The 23,571-nt window shown below is 39.2% G+C and overlaps 1 protein-coding gene across 6 annotated transcripts in view; it reads left to right on the forward strand.

Annotated features, from left to right (window-relative positions):
• The window catches only part of LOC136436224 (uncharacterized), a 113,467-nt gene that overhangs the window by 71,725 nt on the left and 18,171 nt on the right, over positions 1 to 23,571 (forward strand). Inside the window, exon 1 of one of the 6 annotated variants that reach the window (XM_066430022.1) lies at positions 12,420 to 12,670. The exons of the other annotated variants lie outside the window; for them this stretch is intronic. The gene's annotated coding sequence lies outside the window, so the exon portion shown is untranslated. Of the gene's footprint in view, positions 1 to 12,419; positions 12,671 to 23,571 lie in introns of those variants that run through there. 6 annotated transcript variants of the gene reach the window in all.

Raw genomic sequence — 23,571 nt, forward strand, 5'->3', positions numbered from 1 at the left:
TGGTTTTTATTTCGTGCTAAGGTGAAAATGGAGTGTTTGCAGTGGTTTTAAGTTTGCGGCAGCGCTCAAGTCAATACTGCTATAGTATTGGACAAAAATGTTCGCGTTGGTTTTAAGTTTGCGGTGAAACGTTGTGGCAAAAACTGCAAACATAAAACCACCGCGAACATTTCTGCATTTACAGTAACCATATTGCTTTGCTACCTTGTGTTATGGTTATAAACTGCAAGTTATGTGTCTTTCATACCTAATTTTCAGTTATATTTTGTTTATTACTCGGATAATGCTACAATCAGAATACAGTAACTTTCTTGATGTTGTCATACCACTGATTTAGAGATCAAACCTACTAGACAATTCAAAGTGTACCCGAGCCATGCTAGATACCACATGTAGCATAGGAAATGTGTATACATCAACAGACTTCGTACTGTATTCCAGACTAGTGCCAATGTTGAGATGTGTTCCATTTTGTAGTCTGATGATATCAGTATTGCCCAATTACGATGCACAGACATTGATGCAATTATCTCTGACGTAAAATATTAGGCAAGCCGTGGCATTCCCCCTAATATTCTGATGGGAATGTTGGTCTGTTCCGTTCCAGCTCAGAATAATAATCTGTATCAATATAGCCGGTATAACCGCCATTCGGCGTAACACACCAGCTTCGCAGGCACGCGGCGCGGCAGCAGCTGGTCATATTACACCCAACGACCTGTCACGTCTAACCTTCGCATATCTAACTGCATGCATTGTTTAAAGCTATCTAATGAGGAAATAAAGTTACGGCATCCTCATTCAAAGTGCCATTGATTGAAGGATGAAGCCTTGCCTCATTTTTCAACAGCATCCCTTGAGAAAAGTATAGAGGCAGATTGAAAGGTCTTAATAATGGGTCCTGTGTGGAGAGTGGTATTGTTAGCCTTCAATATGGCGAGACTGTCGGAACATGTAAATCGAGATATGGACCTGCAGCGCGATTGACAAAAGGATGGCAACAAGCTTAGAGTCATTAGTAAGACAGGCCTGACTAATTTGATTATAGAATGTAATATTCTCCCGGTGGAAATTAATTGCCCTTGGATGCCGGGTTTTGTGACATTGAAATGCTTTCAGAAGTATTCTGGCGTCTTGAAGTTATTTTCATGGATGACAGGTTTTCTGTCAGTTTCCTACTTTTATGAAAAAACAGTAATCCTAAAAAGTTCTAAACTTTACTGGTAGAGGCTTTAAAAGTATTGAAAGCATTCCAATATTATACTTGAACATGTAAATGATAATATGAAGCTCATTGGCACCATGTAATGTTTTCTGATGGACCCATTTTTCCCTAACAGTGTTACAAAACAACAGATGCAATCCAAAGAAATAGCATAAGATGGCCTTATCATATAAGCATGAACTATTGAGGGCAACTCAATTAACAGTCTACTCTTCTGTTAGTTATTTTGTTCAGAAGTATGATTGAGCAACGTAAAAAGCAAAGTAAAGATGTACAGTGGCGTCTGTGTGGCATAGTGGCAGAACATCCGACTATGAACTAATGAGACCCAGGTTCAATCCCCAGGGGTATACCCAGACATGCACCCAGACGTTGTGCCCTTGGGAAAGGCACTTGACACATTTACCATGTCCTAAGCCCTACAGTAGGGTTTGGGTTGGCGTTCAGGCGTTAGGAAGGGCATCCAGCCGTAAAAACTCTCGCTACAGAAAAGACTTGCACTTGATGAAGAGTCCACGAGCATCCCCATCCATGTGCAAGCACGTCCAATCCCCATATGATTGGGAATAAAAGACATTAAATTGGATAGAGAGAGAGTGCACCTGCCTAGTTTATGAAATATCTACATGTCTCATATGTATTCATGACAGGCAGCAATTAATTACGGAAAAACAATTTAATTACAAAATGTAGTTTGGGACACGTATACGAATGATATTCATATACTAGTACTCATCTCTAAACATTGATTGTGTTGTAAATTTGATTTTCTTTTATCAACCTAAGATAGTCATTCTATTGTAGTGAATAGCTTTATTCCATACTCATGTCTTGTTCTATGTTTACTGTTGCTGCCATACTTTGTACCTGCTACAATAGTCGCGCAATAAAGTTCTATCATAAATTATAATTGATTTAGATGGATATAGTGTGTTCCCCTTGTGTTTTTTAAAGTATTGTCCTGAATACTTATTATGTTCCAAAAGGTACAGTTGTATGTGGAATTTGCTATAACATTAGTTGTGATACATTGATTAGTCATAATGAGTACATGTGATGATAACCACCTGCCACATTTGCATTATGCTAATTTAAAAGAGTTCCTCAAAACACATACTTCACATTGCTACACTGCCCAAACTGCAACATTTATATAATATAATTCACCCTGACTTTTCAATGAAATTTAGTTCCTACATGCCATACTCACAAATAAAACATGCCCTGCATATGCATGTAGGTCACAGAATGGATCTAGCAAAGCTGTTATAACAAACGAAAGGTTTCAAGGAGTTTTATGAAATTGCACTTACTGTATTGGGAAATCCAAGTTCACTTTTGACAAACACCCCAGGGCTACAAGTCACATATTGGGAAACCCTTGCCCACACGCGTGTTTAATATACAATGTATATGACAGTTGGTTTTCTGTCAGCTACTTTAATATACCTGAAAATTCAATATTCTATTACAAGTCTGCAATACCGTGACAACAAAAAGGAAAGTCGATATTGCACTGCATGCAGTGTATAGATTATATACATCAGAAAGATGTGTCATAGCTTGACTTTGCAATTATATGAAGTAGGTTTAGTCTGAATGAGAGAGGAATTGGACATTCAATCTTTTTTCTGTTCATTTTGTATCAAACTGTTCTTATCAAAATATTGTGATTTTCCAGAATGCCTGTTACTACTGCCATGTTAGCTTTGCTTTGATTTTTGAATATTAATAATCATACAAATTGCTTGTAGCAACGTATCTGACCAACTCAGGTAGCAGAAAGGAACACTAAAACAGACTTACCTTATAACAGTGGGCTTTTTCCACCAGAGGCTGTGACCGCTCAAGGAATTAAATTCATAGAAAAAGAACAAATTTTTTTTAGTATTTCTTTTTGTCTTTTAAATCATACTTTTACAAAATAAATTATTCCAACAATGACTTTGAAATCAAGGGCCACACAAATCCAATTTTGGTCACTGTATGGCCACTCAGGGATCACCGTCTAGTGGAAAAGGGGCCATAGTTGTCTTCAAGATTTGCTTTACCTTCTAGATTCTGTTCTATTCATCTATTGGCATAGACTCAATGTTGAACTCTCCACGCTGTGCTATACTGAAAATGTAATAACAATAGAAAATCACCACAATGATTAGCTGTAGTAGAAATTACAACAAACATCAATTGTGCAGACTTCATGCCCCCTGCCAAAGGCAATACCATGACCTATTTGATTGCAAACTGCGGCATTGATATTAAGACATTGAAATTCCGCTGCCACACTTGAGGTGCATATATAAGCAGCCATGTGCCGCCATCCATCATTGAACGACAGAGAAATCCATAGGAGAATTTGCTGCCGATTATAAGGGTTGGTGAGTGGAAAACTAGATATGGCTGCTGGGAGTTCCTCTGCACTGAGGTGGTGGATGTACATGTAGCGGTACGGCATGTGTAGCCGAGGCGACACCAGGTGATGCTTAGTTAATCTGATTCTGCTGAAATCATTACAATTGATGGAGAGTGTGGTTCTGTTCTTAAGATGGGTTATTATGGTCTATTCATACTGCTTTGATGATGTGGCTGTGATACAGTACATGATGTCATGAATCTTCTGTATTGAGAGCGTTGTTCGGTTGGACAGGTACATGTAGGGTACAATATAATTATAGCAATGTTTTCTTAGTAATTTTTCTCTAGTTGTTGATTAGTTATATAGAAGTCCAGTAACTGTTTATCTTACCAGTAATTCTGTAACACATTTCTTCTTATCCTTGCTGCTCAGATCGGGGTGACAGTTACAGTGTAGTAGTTTTTATAGACTGTAGCCGAGGTGACACCAGGTAATGTTTAGTTGATTTGGTTCTGCTGGAGTCATTGCAATTGATGGAGAATGTGGTTCTATTCTTAAGATGGATCATTATGGTCTATTCATACTGCTGTCACGGTGATGATGTGGCTGTGATACAGTACATGATGTCATGAATCTTCTGTATTGAGAGCTGGGGGTCGGCATTGTTCGGTTGGACAGGTAGGGGACAATACAATTATAGCAGTGTTTTATTGTACATGTAAATATCAACCATACCCTTTGGTATTGCCACAAAAGTTTTGTCCCCTTTATTTTTTCTTTGTCAGATATGTTGGCTTTGATTAACCTTATTTGGATTTTGTTGACATGTAGTATGTAGATTTTTTAAGAAACCTTCTGGAAGATTTCAATATCTATACATGTATGAGGTTGGTATGTCATCCCAAATAATGCCCGTGAGGCTCAGATCTAGACACATAGAAATGAACAAGGAAGAGAATTTCCAGCAAGACTGTCCTTATAAGTAGAGCTGACAAATATCAATATTTGTTGTGAGGTGCTTTTAACCCTTGTCCTGCTGGATTTCCCGACAAAACATACCCCCACTGCTGAACTGCCCAGACACCTTTGAAACAAAGGGTACTAGTTTGATATCGCTCATTTTCAGTTACTTCACTTTACAACAACTGGGGGGTGCAATGTACTCATTCTAGAAATACCCTCAACCCGACATTTGCCAGGGCTAGCATACAGAACTAGCATTGTACAAACTGACAATTGTCAGGCTCAGCACGACTATTAAGTCAATGCCAACACCATCCATTCACAATGATTTTCTGTAATCTTCGAAGATGTCATTCTTTTCCCCCCAAAATGTCCCTTTAAAACCTGTGTGCACCTTGAGGAGATACACTTCCCGTTAATGGGCTCTGTTCCTGACACAAACAGAGCTCTGTCTGGACCGGCACTTCATACGTGACAGAACTCAAATCCCCAAGCTGTCAGACCGTACAATGTTTTCTCCCCCAATTTGGCTTCCAACAACCCAGTTCAGAAACAGAGAGTGGTAGCGGCCTCCTACGATTCGTGTCCGATGTCAGACCGTACAATGTTTTCTCCCCCAATTTGACTCCCAACAACCCAATTCAGAAACAGAGAGGGGTGGCAGCCTCCTACGATTTGTGTCCAATGTCAGACCGTACGTCAATGTTTTCTCCCCCAATTTGGCTTCCAACAACCCAGTTCAGAAACAGAGAGTGGTGGCAGCCTCCCACGATTCGTGTCCGATGTCACTCCAACGGAGAGTCCCTGTCGTGCGTCACCCTCCCACTTACAGGTAGATCTGGTAGAGTGCAGTTGCGGGGTTAATGCCGCATATTGTAAGGGAAATGCTGAGTACGAAGACAGCAAGTCCTTTATTCATGAGGAGGGGTGCAGGTGCCAGCAGCGAAGACAGAATGGGGGCAGGGAAGGTGAGCTGCTGAGATTCTGCCAATTATCCACTTGGTTTGCAAAAAGCAGAGGCAAAAGGCCTAAGACTGCAGGCAAAAGGAGGGATCTCGTGACAGGGCTACCATTGCTGGCGCTGGAATGGATTACTAGTATGCTGCAGTATTAAGGCATATAGAGACCAAAGTAGATGTACCCACTGAAAACCACTTCAAAGAATTTTCTTCTTGTCGTAACCCTTTAACAACTGAGGGAGGTGGGCCCGTGCACATGTGGATAACATTTACATGTATGTCAGGGCGGCTGAAAGTCTACCCCTAAAGGCCTGCACAATGTGGCCTGGTGGCTAGTTCCACTCTTACGTGCATGGAAAAGTGGAGAATCTAAAGCCAGTCTTTGTTTGCTGGGATTAACTGGTGTTTGAGTTTATGGTTTCCCTTGATCCATCCAAGGGCAGGTTTGAAGTACATTTCAGATCAATGAAGCCTGTGAAAATCATCATCATCCTGTCCTTGGCCTTGGCCTTAGCAACTTTTATTCAATCCTTCAAACCAATCAAGCTTCAGGTGATTCAATGCTAATTACACTTCAATCTCTGCAACAGTCACGTCACAAAGCTTGCAAATAGAACTGGATCTACGAGTTGAGTCATGGTAGGTCATGAAGAAGTTATTGATGAGCGCTGGGTAGAGGAACCATGGTATTACCTCTGTTCTTTAGTGCTAGGTTGCCAGACCTCATTAAAAAGGGTCAGTTGAGAAGTTAAGCCATAGGTCCTGAGTGCCGCCAGAGTCAACCGTATGTATGTCAGTGTATCGACCAGTCTCTTGATTTGTATTTTGAGCATCATTCTAAGTAGTAAAACGGCAAAAGACATCATTAGAATTAGAAATGATTTGAGCTGTTCTTTTATTTGTTTACATGTACATGTATGCTCCCATGCTATTGTCTTCCATTTACAGTTACTGTTGTGAGGTGTATAATTTATACTGATTTATGAATTAAAACTATGGTAAACCTTTGTGTTCCCTCTAACATTAATTCTGGTTTTAGTATAGTTTTTGTTTTCAGTGATGTTTGAAAGCCTCTCTAGGCCACACCAATTTTTTGTTGTTGCTTCTCGGAATAGCCTCTCCTGTTTTTCCCATTTTGAAAAAAAAATTGGGTCGCTATTCACACATTTTAACACACGATTTTACGGTTTTGCTGAGTTGTAAAACTCAATAGCCACCAAAATAGATTATAAAGGCCTGCACATACCTAAAAAGTGTGGTCACATTTCATCATAAGTTATAATTTTTCATTTATTAAAACTATTTCTCAATAACAATCCATATATTACATGGCGAAAGGTAATTTGGTTACTGAAATTATAGTACTAGATGAAAAAATTGAGTGCATTGCATAAAATGAGTCATACAAAGCTGAATAATTCTCTCATTCTTTATGATATGTAAACCCTTATCTTCACCCCAGACTTTATGCAAAACATTTTTGTTTTATTTTTTCCGGCCAGTTGCCGAGAATCAACAAATAAAATTGGTGTGGCCCTATTAACAAAACAAAAAAAACCTTTGCCCCACAAAATATGATTTGCCAGTGTGCAGTAGCCGAAGTGCTTGGCAGGAGAAGCGGACTGTTTTCCAGTTAGAGAACTTTTAATGCAGCCCCATGAATTAGATTCACAACGTCTGATCAGCAACCCAATCGGGACAGTTTCATCAGAAGTTTTTCAGGAAACAAGGTAACTTTACAGCCAGCCCAAATTAAATCAACCGTCCACCTGCGTCTTGTGGGGCCAATATCAGGCTCGAGAAACCCACTGATGTCGTCATTAGAAATTCACGATGTGGAAGAAACAATGATTGAGGTAGACAGGCTGGCAACAGAGTGGATGTAATTGGGTTAGTGGGACGTGAGACGAGCTGTCCTCTTTTTCACGGCCACGATGACAGGTGTTCTGGAGGATGAGCATTTTCTTTGTCTAATGTCAGAGGGTGTGTCGTAATCAATAACAAGATTAGTGTCTGGGTTCCTTGATTATAATCAAGTTTCCATTTTTTGTACTAATGTATCTTTGTGGATGTCACTGGCTCTTAGATTATTTTTCTAATTTATCTCTAAGCAAAGCCATGCATCATAAAGTTTTACTATACTAAGTCTAGCATCCTTGGTTGGAGAATTACATGTAAAATTGTAAGATTTCAGAGTAGGTAGCAAGATAATAGACAAGTGCTGTATCTATAGATCACACTGCATTCCTTTAACAGTTTAAGATGAGGAATCACATTAATTTAATTATTATAATTGATAGACATTCTTTAACAGTTTAACAGGTTGAAAATATTCCAGTTCTCCTTAGTGAACATTTTGACTGCTTCTGATCAGTTCCAGCCATCTGTGAATGGGTACTTGAGTCTTGGAGATCGATTTGTAGAGGACCAGCATTGACATTGTGTCCCATGGTTGGCTGTGCTGAAAACAGAATGATTTCTGCACCACTGGGCATGTTAGAATAGCTTCCTTCTTCCAATGCTTGCAAGCCATCTCTTTTTACACAGATGACGATTAGACATGTTGCTATTAACATACAACCTTGTCTTGAATTAGTCTTCTATCAAACCATCCTAAATTGTCTTTGCTTCATTAACATGTATTCAGAATTTTGGTATCAAACCTGGTTCTCCCAGTTCATTTCCTTTATTCACTGACGAAAGATAGCGGATGCTGTCTAAAATGTCTGACTATTTCAAAATTTTAAGTATTTTTGGCCCAGCTCTTTTTGTTTGAGGTTTTTGATCCAAGATTAAGTGATATGTTAGAAGCATTGTGACGAGCAAATTCAGCTACATCCGGAGAAAACTTGCAGAGCAATGTCATTGCTCTAAATCTTCCATTTCAGAATATTTCTTAGAATTTCCTTGTGTTTTGGCTGCAGGGCTGACAAATTTGTGTTCCATCCCACCAATGACGTAGATAGACAATCATGCACTTGAAAGCACCAATACTGGGATGTGTCATTAGTCATCTAGTTTGGAGTTCGCAATGAAGCCAACATCATTACCAATGACGTCAGGAGGAAGCTTTTCCGTCTTGGTCAATCTAATTACAATACTCCTGGATGTCAGAGTATGAGCTGCTACAAAAGCAATAAGGTTTAGTGTTGATGTTACACATGCACGTCGTGTCCACTGTCGTGACGATGTAATTTTGTGATGTAAGTAATTCTCCTTAGAGCTTCAGATGTTTCCAACATGATTGCCTCATCTCCTCCAGGCATTGTGCCATCAATCAGCCAGCTACTTGACTGCTATGGGCTGCAGCTTGGAAGGGTTGTTCCATTCTAGGGCCTTGGGGGATGTAAGGAATTACTGTATAGTGGTAGCTGTTTCACCACAATAGCATAGGTCTCCTCAACACTTCTTTTGCAGCTAGACATTGAAGAGCACATTTGACACCTCGAATGGTAAGCCTGGATGCATGCTCTACCTTTAGATGATGTTAAACTTTGTTCTATTTGCCTTTTCTTCTTAGTAAACTTAAACTGAGGAGGGTGCCTCCATTCTAGGGCCCTGGGGTATGTAACGAATTACTGTATATTGGTAGCTGTTTTGTCTCAATAGCACACATCGCCTCAACACTTCTTCTGCAGCTAGATATTGAAGAGTTCATGACAGCTATGGTAAGCCTGGCTTGCTCCACATCTAGGTGATGACTCTTTATTTATCTTTGTTCTTTTTCCCTTTGCCTCTTCCTCCTTACACTGAGGAGGGCTGCTCAATTCTAGGGCCTTGGGGGATATAACGAATTACTGTATATTGGTAGCTGATTTGTCACAGTAGCATAGGTCTCCTCAACACTTCTTCTGAAGCTAGACATTGAAGAGTTCATGACAGCTATGGTAAGCGTCCAGGCTAGCTCCACATCTTGATGATGTCCAATTTTGTTCTACTTGCCTTTTATTCTTCCACCTTCCACTGAGGACAGCCCCTCCATTCTAGGGCCTTGGGGGATATAACGAATTACTGTATAGTGGTAGCTGTTTCGTCACAGTAGCATAGGTCTCGTCAAAACTTCTTCTTCAGCTAGACACTGAAGAGAACAGGGCAGCTATGGTAAGCCTCCAGGCTAGCTCCACATCGAGATGATGTTTAACTTTGTTCTGTTTGCCTTTGCTTCTTCCACCTTTAACTGAGGATGGCTCCTCCATCCTAGGGGGTTGGGGGATGTAAGGAATGACTGTATAACAGTAACCATTTCATTGCAATAGTAAAACACGTTACCTGAAGATTTCTTTTGCAGCTAGACAATGAAGAGTACATGGCACCTATGGTATTAGCCTGGCTAGCTCTACGTCTAGGTGAGGTTTAACTTCTATTTGCCTTTGCTTCTATCATCTTAAACTCTTTGTCTTCAGTAGGAGCACGTTTCATCAATAATCCTTTCCCGATGGCCATGTTTCTCTGGAAATATCTTGGCTTCTCCGTACACCTTTGACTCGTTGCTTCTCCATGACCATATGCTAATTACTTGTTTGATCTTGATTTGAAATGTGTGCTAACGATACATTTTTTCTTGTTGCATACAGCTACTTTTCTGTATAGTTCTTTTCTACATAATTTATCACATATTCTGTATATAACGGACAGCATTCAATGCTGGTTTTTTTTTCATCTAGAGCTATCAAAGCTTATTATATGTCTCCCGGTCTTGACTTCCTAAAATGGAATGGCCCTCGCTCCAACTTTTAGTCCACCCACATTCCCTTTCCCATTCTAAACTGATGAAAATCACCTCAGGGTCCGGCTTATTTTGGCAAGGTCTGTAGGACTTCTATAGAGGTGATCGTCCACAATCCATCAGGGAATATTACATGCCACCCAGGTCTCAAATTAGAATGAAGTTGAATCCAATTTCCGGTTAGTGGCGGCAGGGACCTCTAGAGGGCTTTCAATTTGTGCTTCTGACAAGCATAGTTTGTGTCTCTTATTGTAGCTTTCAATTATCAGCAACATGTGAACAAAAGAATACACATTTTGAATAAATACGCCTAGTACAAAATAATATTGGCTTCATAATGGAACAAGATTTGTTGTCTAGCTTCCCATGTCAGCCCTTTTGCTAGATGAAAACAGAAAAGATAACAGACTTGATGAAATATTACAGTCAAAGAAGGCAAGTCACCCTCTGTCAAAGTTTATAGGTACTACCAGAGATGACTGATACTCCGGGGTGAGATGTCAAAGTTGTCTCATCTATACTTTGTTGACTGGCGTCCTCCGCGAAGGTTTTCAAGCTAGCAAAATATGGCTGATACTTTTGTGAAGTACATCAAGGTTATTTCATTTTTGGTTCATAGACTTAGCAAAAGGTGTAAGGCGACACATTTCTATATATATATCTCAGGTGATATGACATTGTGCTCTTCCAACGGACATAACAAGTACGTAGATGATGAAGATGTCTTTGACTATGTCTATAGTTTTGTCTTTTTGGAGTAAATTCTGAGACTGTTCAATAACATGTACATGTACACACATGACAATTCTTAGTCTAGATATGTGTATTAATCCTTTTTCCTCTTCTTACATTTCATTAAGATAGAAGATCTTTATCTGTGACATGCTACTGGACTGATGTCCTATGATTTTCCACACTATTGATAAAATCAATACAAGCCAATTTATCATTATGGTACATCCTAATTAGTAAATGCCCTAATTTCTTCCAAATACGCAGGATTGGAAATCATCGGTGATTATTTATTGCCCACCCTTGTTAGGGGGTTACATCAGGCTATTGACCTTTAGGTACCCATGGTTATTGGATGGTCTCAACGCCGTAAACAAGCCTGCACTTTGCCAGGCAATCACAGCTGGAAATGGATGTAGGTAGCCGCGAAATTGAACTTCAGTAACTGATGAGTTGTCCTTTAACATACAAATTCACTGAAGTGAAGCGACTCGTGGGGTCTATTCTGGCCTTCAAAAGTAAATGAACGTGATGGCAAATGGAATTGCAGTTTCAAACACTTGGCAGTTCCTGGCAATTGCCATTTATGCAGTATACATGGACATACCTCAACCAACGTTAGGTGAAAAGTACTCATGGGGTGCTGGTGCTTATTTGATACCAAGAAATTAAAATGGTGTGGCCTTGAGACAGGCCGAGTTGCATTATGTATGCAAGCAGCAGACATTCTACTATAGGTAGTCAGAAATGTGTCACAATGTGGAAATACGTTTAACTTTTCACTACACCTGAATACTTGACAAGTAAACAGTGAACTTCTCAATACCATTTATGTCATTTGTTGTGCCGAAGATGTTGTTGCACTACGTAACTTGAACACGCAAATTTGATTTTGCTTCTTGATGTTGTGTCAGTTTTGAACAAGAAGCAAGAAATTTGATTAGAAGGGCCAAGGAAAAGCAGGACTTAAATAGTCTTGAAGGCAGGTAAGCAAATGGATGGGGCCCGTAAAACTCTATCTGTTCCTGGATCGTCCAGTTACTGCATTTTATGGTTGATTCCAAACGTTTTGTGCCCCTCGATATGGGCATCTTAAGCTGGATTTACAGCTTTCTGTCTGGGTTGGTTATCTCGGTTGTTATTCAGGGAAGTTGAAAATCCATTCCTTAATGAGATTTGCCCTTGGGAGCTATTGTTGCTAGAAAACAGAGTCAACCATTCGTGACAGGAGGGGTGGAGGGTACATGCATGTAGAAAAACCTATTGATATGTCTGAGTAAAAGACACGCTAGAATTGTGCTTGAATATAGAAGTAGTTGGCTACACTTTTTTATTCCTTGTTTCGAGAAACTGGTTGTGAAACAGGCCGTAACTGCACTTTTTTTTTCAAGATGTCGGCCAGATTTCTCCCCCAAACAAACAATGCCTTTACTCCGGCCCAGCTAAGGGCAGGGGTCAGCCCTCCAGGGAGATGGGAATAACAGTCCTGCCAGCAAACATTTCATTCAGTGCAGCGAGCCCCTCTGATACAGAAAGCCCTTACGCCAGGAATGCACAAACGGTCTTAGTAGAGATTTAAAGGGGAAATGGCCCTGAATGCAGAAGACAAAGGAGCATGTGGCTGAATAGTAATTCTGCACCCTTGACTCCAGCCAGTAGGTGGGAAATCAGTGGACGGAGGTGTGACCGGAGGCGTCTTTATAACGGAGGTACGTCTGGGGACCGTGAGGAAGTAATGTGGATGTGTGATAGGACCACACATTCGCTGGTCAATGTTTTAACACAGGGAATTGTGTATGTGTACGTACAGGTTTACAGGCCTACGTTAAACAACATGTGGATATGTCCTATCTATGATAGATAGATGAATTCTGATGGATACTTGTTCTTATAAGTACTTTAAAATGGGATTTTTGTGTGAAATATTTTTTAGTCTGAACTCTTGTATACCCTACTGAAGGTATTTCTTCAGTGCATGGTACATAACATCTTATGAGTTATAGCCCACCAAATCACATCTGCATAGGGTGCCATGTGCAATTACCATAATGTCCATATATCATATATCTAGGTAGTCTTTTAGGCAAAGGTTGGCACGCCTCCTGTATTGTCTAATATCAACATTGAAGTTTCCTTGGTAATTTGCGAGGGAAAAGGTGTGGGGTTTCCAATCACTCTCAAATATTGATGGAGTCCTATGACTGTAATATTACATCCATCCATCATATGGTATAAATGTGCTTACGGTGTTGAACTTTTTTGCTCGAGATATTGACCCATCTCATTGCTTTAGACATAATTTGTAACAGTCAGGGCATAGTAAACTGAGGGCATGTATATTTACATCATGGAGCAATATTACAAATGAGCTGTATTGCACTAGAAGTATGCAACCTCACCAAAAAACAGTTTTTACTACACTGTTATTTTATAGAATTAACAGTTGTTTCACTTTGCTACGAACATAGACTACCTTTACTTTTGTCCTCTTTTATTCAGCTGTAGAATTGGTTTAAAGTCTAGATTTAAATGCCGGGCTGCCCAAAATATATAAATAGTTTGATTGTTTTACACTGTTCAAGTTTTTGTTGTTGAAGGGGTCCGAATAGGGTAATTTAGCACAGAGAGTCCTGCTAGTTGTGCTACCTGTCCTTGGTCCTGAACGTAGGACTGTTGCCATCAAAATGCTGTTGCCATCAAAATGGACAGTTTTGACTGTCAATTGTCCAAAAAGGGGGATTTGACATCCAGAATTCTGCTAGTTTTGCTATCTGTCCTTGGTGCTGAACGTATGACTGCTACCATCAAAATGCTGTTGCCATCAAAATGGACAGTTTTGACTATCAATTGTCCAAAAAGGGGATTTAACATACAGAATTCTGCTAGTTTTGCTATCTGTCCTTGGTGCTGAACGTATGAATGTTGCCATCAAAGTGGAAAGTTTTGACTGTCAAGTGTTTAAACATGCGCATATTGGCAGACATAGGGCATAGGTCAATGATTTTACGTAAGAACACATTAATTTATTTGTCGGCTGTGCTTTGTGTTAAATCCTAACAGCCTCAGCCTGATAATGCAAAAAAGGTGAATGGCCCCCTCATGTACCAATCCCACACCCTTGTGGGTAATCCCTGAATATAAAGATATTCCCAAGAGTTCAATTCCATCCTTGGTAACAGCTTTGCACCAATAATTATCAGTTCTGTATAGAATGCAACACTTAAGCCTGTTTGGTATTCAAGCTTCAGGTGCTAAATTGCGTCCTATTTTGAGGTTAACTACAACGTAATTTACAAGCGCTTTCGTGCAGGAAAACTCTTCCTATTAATCATTGATTATGGGCAACAAAAGCAACCAACTGGCTCAATCATCTGCCAGACTATGGATTGCTTCAAAAGTCAATGATCGTTAATGTAGAATTTTTTATGCCAAAATATCAGCTGTCACTTCTTGTCTTGGCCATTTTTGCTTGACATCCACTAATTCAAAGGAAGGTTATATAATTACAATTTGAAAATTCCATGGCACTGAAGGCTGTTTTTCTCATTGTTAAATGTACCACTAAGGCCACACCAATTTAATTTCTTGGTTAACAGAATTTTTGAAAAAAAATGCTAAATCAAAAAATCAACATGAAAACAGAAATTTCAGAGGAAAGTTTGTACTTTGGTGCACACAATTTCAGGGAGTGAACAGGGTCAGGTGCAAGTCTTCACCCCAGTACAGTCGTCTGTTTTAATGATGTCCTTGTGCTGAAATTTAGAAAAAAAAATCTGTTAACCAAGAAATTAAATTGGTGTGGCCTAATCTGATCAGGCACATGAATGAAGAGAACCTGTCCTGTATGTGTTTTCTGCTACATTGTTGTTGTCATACATCCTATAATGAAATAGATTGTAACTGAATTGGACAAATGTGCATGTGCAGCAGATGTTCAACAAAGAAAGGCTATCCAGTTGCTTGAGTAACTTTTGTATAGAGTATCTCATTACCTGCATGTCTAACCTTCATCGATGTAAGAACGGCTTTGGTTCCCAAAACTTCTTGGTAGATAAGTTTTAATACTGCACATGTCTTCTGACATCAAGATAGATATCTTTGGGTAGAGAGGTTTCCTTGAATGTGTGGTTGGATGAGCAACCAGTTAAAGTGGATACTCCACTGCAGGTTTATAGCCATGCAGCAAAGCTGCTCTAATTTAAATCCCTTTACTTTCAGCCATTTGATCATCTTTTAATCAAGAGACTATCTGGGATGTATTTTTCATGTCTAAAAGTACTGAATCCCTTGAATTAAGGGGATCCCACAGTAGAAATTCCTATGCATTTCCTTACCTCACGTTTTTCATTTAAGATTATTTTCCTGTCTGATTTACCTGCTTTTATCTAATTCAAGTGCAATGCTGCTGTCAATCAATTTTGGTTGATCAGGGGAGGGTGAAGGCCCATTTGGGACTGCGAAAAAGTGGTTACTGATTGGGGAAGACAGTTGGTTGCTTGGAAGAGGGTCTTAACTATGTAAAAATTGAAGGGACTGTTTCAATGTGTCCTTTGACGTCAGGTGGTTGCCTGCGCCAGGTAGTTGCTCGGCCAGGATTGACTGTAATTGTGAGTGGTGAGTACAATATACCTGCACTGCTGCTTTGACATTTGTGAGACATTGGGACACCCTGCTTTGCTAAGTGATCAGGATAAATCCAAAATTTATAGCTGCTGTATCGGCAGCTTAAGTCTATTGTGATGAATCGCAGCTTTGGTATTGCAACTTTGCCAGGATACAATTTTCAAGGCAATCCCTTTACCGGGAGCTATCCACTTATCAAGGTGTTGAATGTAAGCCATTTCTGTAAGACTTTGTAAGATGAAGTACTCATATTTTGTGACAATTACACACCACTATAGTCATTTGTCATACTTTGAAAATGCTTATGATCTAAGAGGGTAACTGTTTTTTTCTGAGGGAACGCCTAGAATATTAAAAGCCTAACGCTCTTACAACAGCATATAACGTTGTACATATACATACATATAAGTATGCCACATAATATGTAATAAATGTGGACATTTTCTCAGTGGGTTAAGGCCACACCAATTTAATTTCTTGGTTAACAGAATTTTAAAAAAATGCTAGATTGAAAAATCAACATGAAAACAGAATCTCAGAGGAAAGTTTGTACTTTGGTGCACACAATTTCAGGGGGTGAACAAGGTCAGGTGCAAGTTTTCACCCCAGCCTTCTGTTTTCATGCTGTCCTCATGCTAAAATTTAAAAAAAAAATCTGTTTACCAAGGAATTAAATTAGTGTGGCCTAATGTTCATTGTTTTTGCGGTGAGCTACTCATCGCAAACTTAAATCAACCACAAACAGTTCAGGCTTGTTTAGTCTTTTGCCCACCTACACCATTGTTTTTTCCACCGCAAACTACCTCGGCAAGTGCATTTTTCCCTGTGGCAAAATTAGATTCCTGCAAACTTAAAGGCATTTAGAGTACTTTACTGTGTGATTTTATTACAATAAGGGGTTATTGTATGTGTATCATTGGCATTCACATCTAGTACTGTACAGTATAATATATGTTAACTATTGAAAAGCAGTGTGATATTGATCAACATTTCTGTGAGTAAAGCTATGAATAAATTCAAACCACTGATATCAGAGGAATGTCTCTTCCATACATCTCACATTCATCGCCCTGGAAAGACTGGAAAATGTCAGGTTCAGAGGTCACTGGGAAGATGGAACCCCTATTTTCAGCTTGACTTACTCCGTGTATTGCCTCTCCAACTGGCTACATTGTTGGAATGTGAAGAATGGCTCAGCCTTTGGCAACTTATCATGGGGGGAAGCTTAATTTATTGGTCTTCTTAAGCTGGAAAATTTGTTGCAGCACCATCATTTCTGATGTGGAGTTGACTAAATCTGGACCAAGCAAAGTCATTCAGAAGGTCATTGAGTTTGTACTTTTTGGGACCATAATGGACAGTTGCAAAGTCTGAATAAAACTCCAAAGATAAAAGTTTTACCATGGGGTGTTATGAAATGAAGCCCACATTGACAATATTCAAATCATGTAATGTTACATTATGCCATAATATAGCATTACATGATTTGGATATTGTCAATGTTCAATATAATCTATGGGGAAATAAGAATTTTTTTGAAATCTAATCCAGTTATTTTGTCATTTTACAATTCATGATTACAGCTATGTGTTAGTTATGTATCAAGAAACTGTGACTTGCCTTATTGTAAGTAAAATAAAAAGTAACACACCATGGTTTGAAATCCCTTTGAATGCTTACAAAATCTCTGAATTATTAATTCATACAGCAAAGACAATGCTGAAACAGTCCAGGCTGCTCTGACTTTGATCTATTATGCTGCCACTGGTAGCGGTTGTCTAAATCTACAGAGCAAATAACTCTCTACATTTCCAATATCATCTGCCTGACTCACTCCATTTGTTTTGCACTCCATGTGCAGTAGGGAATCCAATATGCTGCGTTCCACGCCTTCCAATGTGTGCCTGTAGAGAGGGGACGGTTGAGGGTTTCTCTGAGATTGCCAGCCAAAAGCTGCATGCATCACTTCCATGCCATTGTCAAGATACAAGTAGGTGTGAATGTGGGTCAGTGGAAGCAAGGTGGAAGTATACTTGTCCTTGGTCCTGAATGTATGACTGTTGCCATCAAAATGCTGTTGCCATCAAAATGGAAAGTTTTGACTGTCAATTGTCCAAAAAGGGGGATTTAACATACAGAATTCTGCTAGTTTTGCTATCTGTCCTTGGTGCTGAACGTAGGAATGTTGCCATCAAAGTGGGCAATTTTGACTGACAAGTGTTTAAACATGCGCATATCGGCAGACCTTCCAATGTGTGCCTGTAGAGAGGGGAGTTGATGATTTCTGTGAGATATTAAGGTTCCTTTTTACAATTATACACATTCCTGTATACTTGAAATAGGAAAAACAATATACATAGTTTTGTACATTAGCCTGTTAAAATCTGAAAATATTCTGACACAAGTCTGGTATGGACTTCAGTCAGCGCAAATTGTAAAAAAGCTACTGAGAAGATCCATTGTCAAGAACTGTTTGACAGAAAAGAAGATCTCTACATATTAGAGATTCTCAGAGAAGAATTATGCAGGCATTCTGTGTTAACAGATTCCCCTCCATGATTTGGGCTCTGTCACAAACATTCTTCTATGTCAAGTTCTAAGTCAAGTATATATCATAGAGAAAATTACAAATGATGCAAAAATAGCTAATAGCCCCCCCCCCACAAAGAAACTTACTAGTATATTGGAAGAGCAGTCACTGTGCTTTTGAATCTAAATTGGTCTTGACTCAAGATTAACTGCAAACCTTGTGAGTTATGGAGAGGACTTAAAGTCTCAGATCAATCGCTCTATAGACAATCAGCTCCTGTGTTTGCCTCTGGGGAAGCTTGTAAAGGTAGGTTCATCCTTGACTCGGAAACAAAGGCGGCTTACCGTAATCTTCTGTTCCGGCATTGAAAGTTTGAAATTGGAAAATCAATGTATGGAACGCTGTTGTGGACTGGACTAGTGCATTGCAGTGGCAATTTCATTTGTTTTCCAATATCCGTGCTGTTTATTGCTTCAGGCTTGAATCATATAGTTCTTAGGAAGTAGAGCGGACAAAGTTTCCAGGTTTGATCCGAGTATTGAACATGAATGTTTTATTGTGCTGTTTAAGGACTGGAAGAAGAAGCTTTAATCTTAGATATATTTGGAAACTTTGCATTCAGGTAATGATGGGGAGCTAGTTCATAAAAGTCTTGGGATGTCAGCCCATAATCAAACAATCTACAAATGTAGGGCCACATTTTCTAACCTTCTCCCTGCTACCAAATAGAGAATTGGGTGCCAAATGGCTTCTTCAGTGTGGTACTTCGATGTTAAGATATTGGTTTAACATTTTAATACAAAGATTATTTAAGTATGCACTTCACAATGAATATTGTGTAGTTATATCGAGATGTCTGTGGCATGCAGAATGAACTATTTCTCAGTCCAAAGCCACTTTTTCCAACCTTCTATCATCATCATCATGTCAGAAGGCTTGCCCAGTCTAAGGCTACTTTGTCCCTCTAGACAACATATATTGAACTTGATATATGGGGCTTTGCTCATGAGCTTTGACCACTGATTTGACAATGATCAAGAGGACCAATGCAATATCATGATCCCATTGCATCAAACTAAAGGACCTGTGTGTATGGGATTTTAAAAAGAATCACTATAAGGTTGTTGTACATGTAGGAGTGACAGTCATTAGTGACCAGGTGTGAGTGGATTGAATAAATCTGTCCAGCTTGTACTTTTCAGTACAAACCTGGTGTGTTACGTCATGAGGCGGTTTATGGGGAATGCAAAAAAAAACAAAAAAACATGTCCCTCACTTATAGAAAGCATTATCTTTGGGAATCTGTGGATCCATCATTCCATTGTAAGCCATTTAAGTCTCCAGGACATCAGGTTATTGCAGCGTACTGTGAATGCTGTACATGCTGAAGGAAAGAGATAGAGGGCAGTTTCTTGTGATCTCGCTGCCAGCCGTCATCGTTATTCCTCTCGTCCTCATCCTAATCGATTAGCCGAAGGCCACCACTGCTGATTAGGAGTCTGGAAGCATATCCTGATAACCCCCATCAGCCGTGGGATCGGAATCCCGTATTCTGGTCCTTGCACCGAGCCCCTTATCTTTAATATCTGTCTTGTTGTTCTTGTTGTAGAGATAGGAGAGCAGATCAATGGTAACAGGAAACACAAGGTTATTAGGCAGGGAGATAAATGCCCAGATAGGGCCGCTGTTACTGATGTGCTTGTCGGGCTGGATGAGATTGGACAGTTTTTAAAACTGTTATTGTCTATAGCTAACAGACCATTCATCCATGTCAAGGCATTACCATTTTGCCCTTGGTCCTGACATGCTAACTTAAGAACGCTTGACTGAGTATGAGGAATTTACAACCAATGTGGCTTCAAGATTAAAACTTCTTGTCCGGCTGAATGAGATTGGTCAGTTTTTTAATTTTATTGTCTATAACTAACAGACCATTCATCCGTTTCAAAGCGTTGCCCTTGGTCCTGACATGTTAACTCATGAATGCTAGACGTCCATTTGTAACTATACAGCCCTGCTACTAGCTGACCAAAGGTAAATTTGACCTTGAAAAATATTAAGAATTTACAACCGATGTGGCTTCAAGTTAAATCTTCTTGTCAGGCTGAACAAGATTGGACAGTTTTTTTTAATCTTATTGTCTATAACTAACAGACCATTCATCTGTTTCAAGGCATTACCATTTTGCCCTTGGTCCTGACATGTTTAGTCATGAACACAGACGTCCGCTTGTTAGTATAGCAGTGGTACTAGGTGACCAAATGTAGATTTTGGCTTTGAAAAGTTTGAGGAATTTACAACCAATGTGGCTTCAATGTTAAATCTTCTTGTCAGACTGAACAAGATTGGTCAGTTTTTTAATTTTATTGTTTATAAGTAACAGACCATTCATCCGTGTCAAGGCATTACCAATTTGCCCTTGGTCCTGACATGTTAACTCATGAACACTAGACGTCCGTTTTGGCCTTGAAAAGTATGAGGAATTCACAACCAATATGGCTTCAAGATCAAATCTTCTTGTCAGGCTGAACAAGATTGGTCAGTTTTTTAATGTTATTGTCTATAACTAACAGACCATTCATCCGTTTCAAGGCATTACCATTTTGCCCTTGGTCCTGACATGTTTAGTCAGGAACACCAGTCCAATAAAGGTATAGCTGAGTGCTCACCAACTGCCCAAAGCAAGATTTGGCCTTGAAAAATAATTCATAACCAATATGGCTTCAAGGTTAAAACTTGTCAAAAGTTTTGCTGGCGATATTTAATTCTTAATCTCATTCTGTCTACATGAAACATGACTGTATAATTGACCCCTTTCAGCCCATAAATAATGTATACAATCATGTGTTGTATATAGCAAATTGTGCATTGATAGGCATTTCATATTCAGTAAAGAATAAAGCCTGATAGATACTCTGTGATTTCACCAATGATTGAACCAGAGTAGACATATTAAGAATTTTATTTCTATCATTTTTTCCAGTGTTCAATATGATCTTTTTGTGTATTTACCAGTTCCACCTAACTTAGGAGTACTGTTCCAGTATCAAATTCTCATTTCTTTCACAGTGACTGTAACTTTATGTTCACTGTTTTCACGGTCACCTCTATACCGTGAGCTTATCATCAACGTGAAAAAATCTGTTGTTATTATTTATGATTCCTTCACACATCAGTTCTGTAAATCATTTGCCGCCACCGTGAAGTTAAAGTTCAGTAAAAATGTCCATTTCCCTTATGCCGTGAATTTTTGCTACCGTGAAGATAAGATGAAATACAGTAACCTCTTTCTTGATATTGTTTTTGTGTTTTTTAACAAAAGTTAAGGGTTGATGAAAGTTAGACATTCAGGTAATAAGAAACGCCAGAAATAGTTACTCAAGCAACTGGATAAAATTTTGAAATATCTATTCAGAGTTTTGGTATAAAACCTGGACTTTCCCAGTCATATCGTTAGTCACTGACAAAAGACAGCAGATGCTGTCTGAAACGTCTGACTGTTTCAAAAATTTTATCCAGTTGCTTGAGTAACTATTTTTGTCGTAAAGTTAAGGGTTATTCCTGTCAACATGTTACCATTGGACCGTTACTTCAAGTGAAAGTATCAAAATTGATGCAGCTTTGCATCAGTTGGAGATTTCCTCGAGGCTGTGCTAAGAATTGATATTAGTCTTTTGACATTGGATTGGTGTGATAAATGTTCCCAGCACTTCGCCTGCAGCAAACATTCCTTCCAACTAATCCCGCAATTATTCACAATGTTCTCAGATGTCTCCAGGCCATTATGTTATTATTAGCATGGTGGAAATCATTATAAAGTTCACGGTGCTGCCCAAAAGGCTGTTAGTCATCATCAGTGTCAAATTTGAGGCGGCTGCATTTTGTCTACCATGAACATTTTTTGTTAATGTCGTAACATTTAAAAGACAGCACTTCTCTAAACCATGTACTAACATCATGACAGATATGACCTCTGACCTCCGAATGCACCTGCTTATTTTATTTTGAGTATATAATAGCAACTCAACGATGTTAAATTGTAAAATGGACTTAATGATTGTTCAAGTAGTGATGTGTAAATTGCCATGCCATGTACTCGTCTGTCCCTAACTGTTGACTCTCAAACATCAGCTATGCTGCCTAGAGAGTCAGTGTAGTGTACTGTGACATTTGACAATAAATGAATAAAATAACATCTACTAACATAATTCCACTAGGGTACATGATTCCGCCACCCTGAAAAGGTACATCCAAACAGATCCCTAACCCGACACCCCCCAGTATAATGCACTCCTATATTCCCAATCCTAAACCTAAACCGTGCATATCTGGGGGTGCTGCACTAAAGATCTCTCAAAACCACTGTTTTTAAAAGTGGCAGGTTAATGTTACCCGGCGTATTAATGTTGATGGAGGATACTTATTTTTTGAACATTGAATCTTATTTAGTTAAGCTTAACACAAACTGCATTTCCTATTGCGACCTTATTGATTGATCTAAGGGAAATTCAAATGTTTCTCCATAGATGTGTGCAGAAGTCCTTGGTCCATGTAATAGACAACCCACACTGCCACTGTATGATGCAGGGGATCTATAACTAATATCAGCAGGCTATTGACTTCCTCACAACATGTGATGAATCTGCAGAGGGTGATCGAATGTGTAACACCTAAGTGTAGTCTATGACATGTCGATAGAAATCAAGTCCCTGCGCTTAAGGCGTGAAATTGTCAAAGCAATCACCATGTACGCCAAAAATAATTACTCAAGCGACTGGATAAAGTTTTGAAACAGTCAGACGTTTCAGACAGCATCCACTGTCTTTTGTCAGTGACTAACAATAGGACTGAGAACACCAGGTTTTATACCAAAACTCTGAATGGGTATGTTAATGAGGTTAAGACAATTTAGGATGTCTTGAAGTAGTCTTTAAAAGAAGATTAATTCTACCTGGATGTCTAACTTTCATCAACCAATCACCACGTAATCTATCAGAAGGCCTGACGAACATCCGGAGGTTAGAAAAAGGCTTGTTTGTTTGACCTTGTTTGAGAGCATATATATATATATACAGATGATGATGATCTCCTCCTGCATTGACATATTCTTCCTACATTAAGTCCTAAAGTTTAAGGGGAAAACATCCAGTTGTGTTGAATCAAAAGACTCTTTTTACACAACCAAGAGATTTATTCCACCAACATTTCGGTGACCATCTGTCACCTTCTTCAAGGCAATTCTGGCTGGTTCACATTGCACTGCAGCACAGGTGTCGCTGCTTATACAGTTTGTAGATGCGTTTCCAAACGCAAAGTATTTACATAATATTATATACAGTCACAGGGAATGACTGATGGCAAACGCAAAGTATTTACATGATATTATATACAGTCACAGGCAATGACATCACAATGCAGTCCCAAACGTACAGAAGTGTAACACATACACAACTATCA

This window comes from Branchiostoma lanceolatum, chromosome 6 (genome assembly GCF_035083965.1).
Source record: "Branchiostoma lanceolatum isolate klBraLanc5 chromosome 6, klBraLanc5.hap2, whole genome shotgun sequence".
NCBI lineage: Eukaryota > Metazoa > Chordata > Leptocardii > Amphioxiformes > Branchiostomatidae > Branchiostoma > Branchiostoma lanceolatum.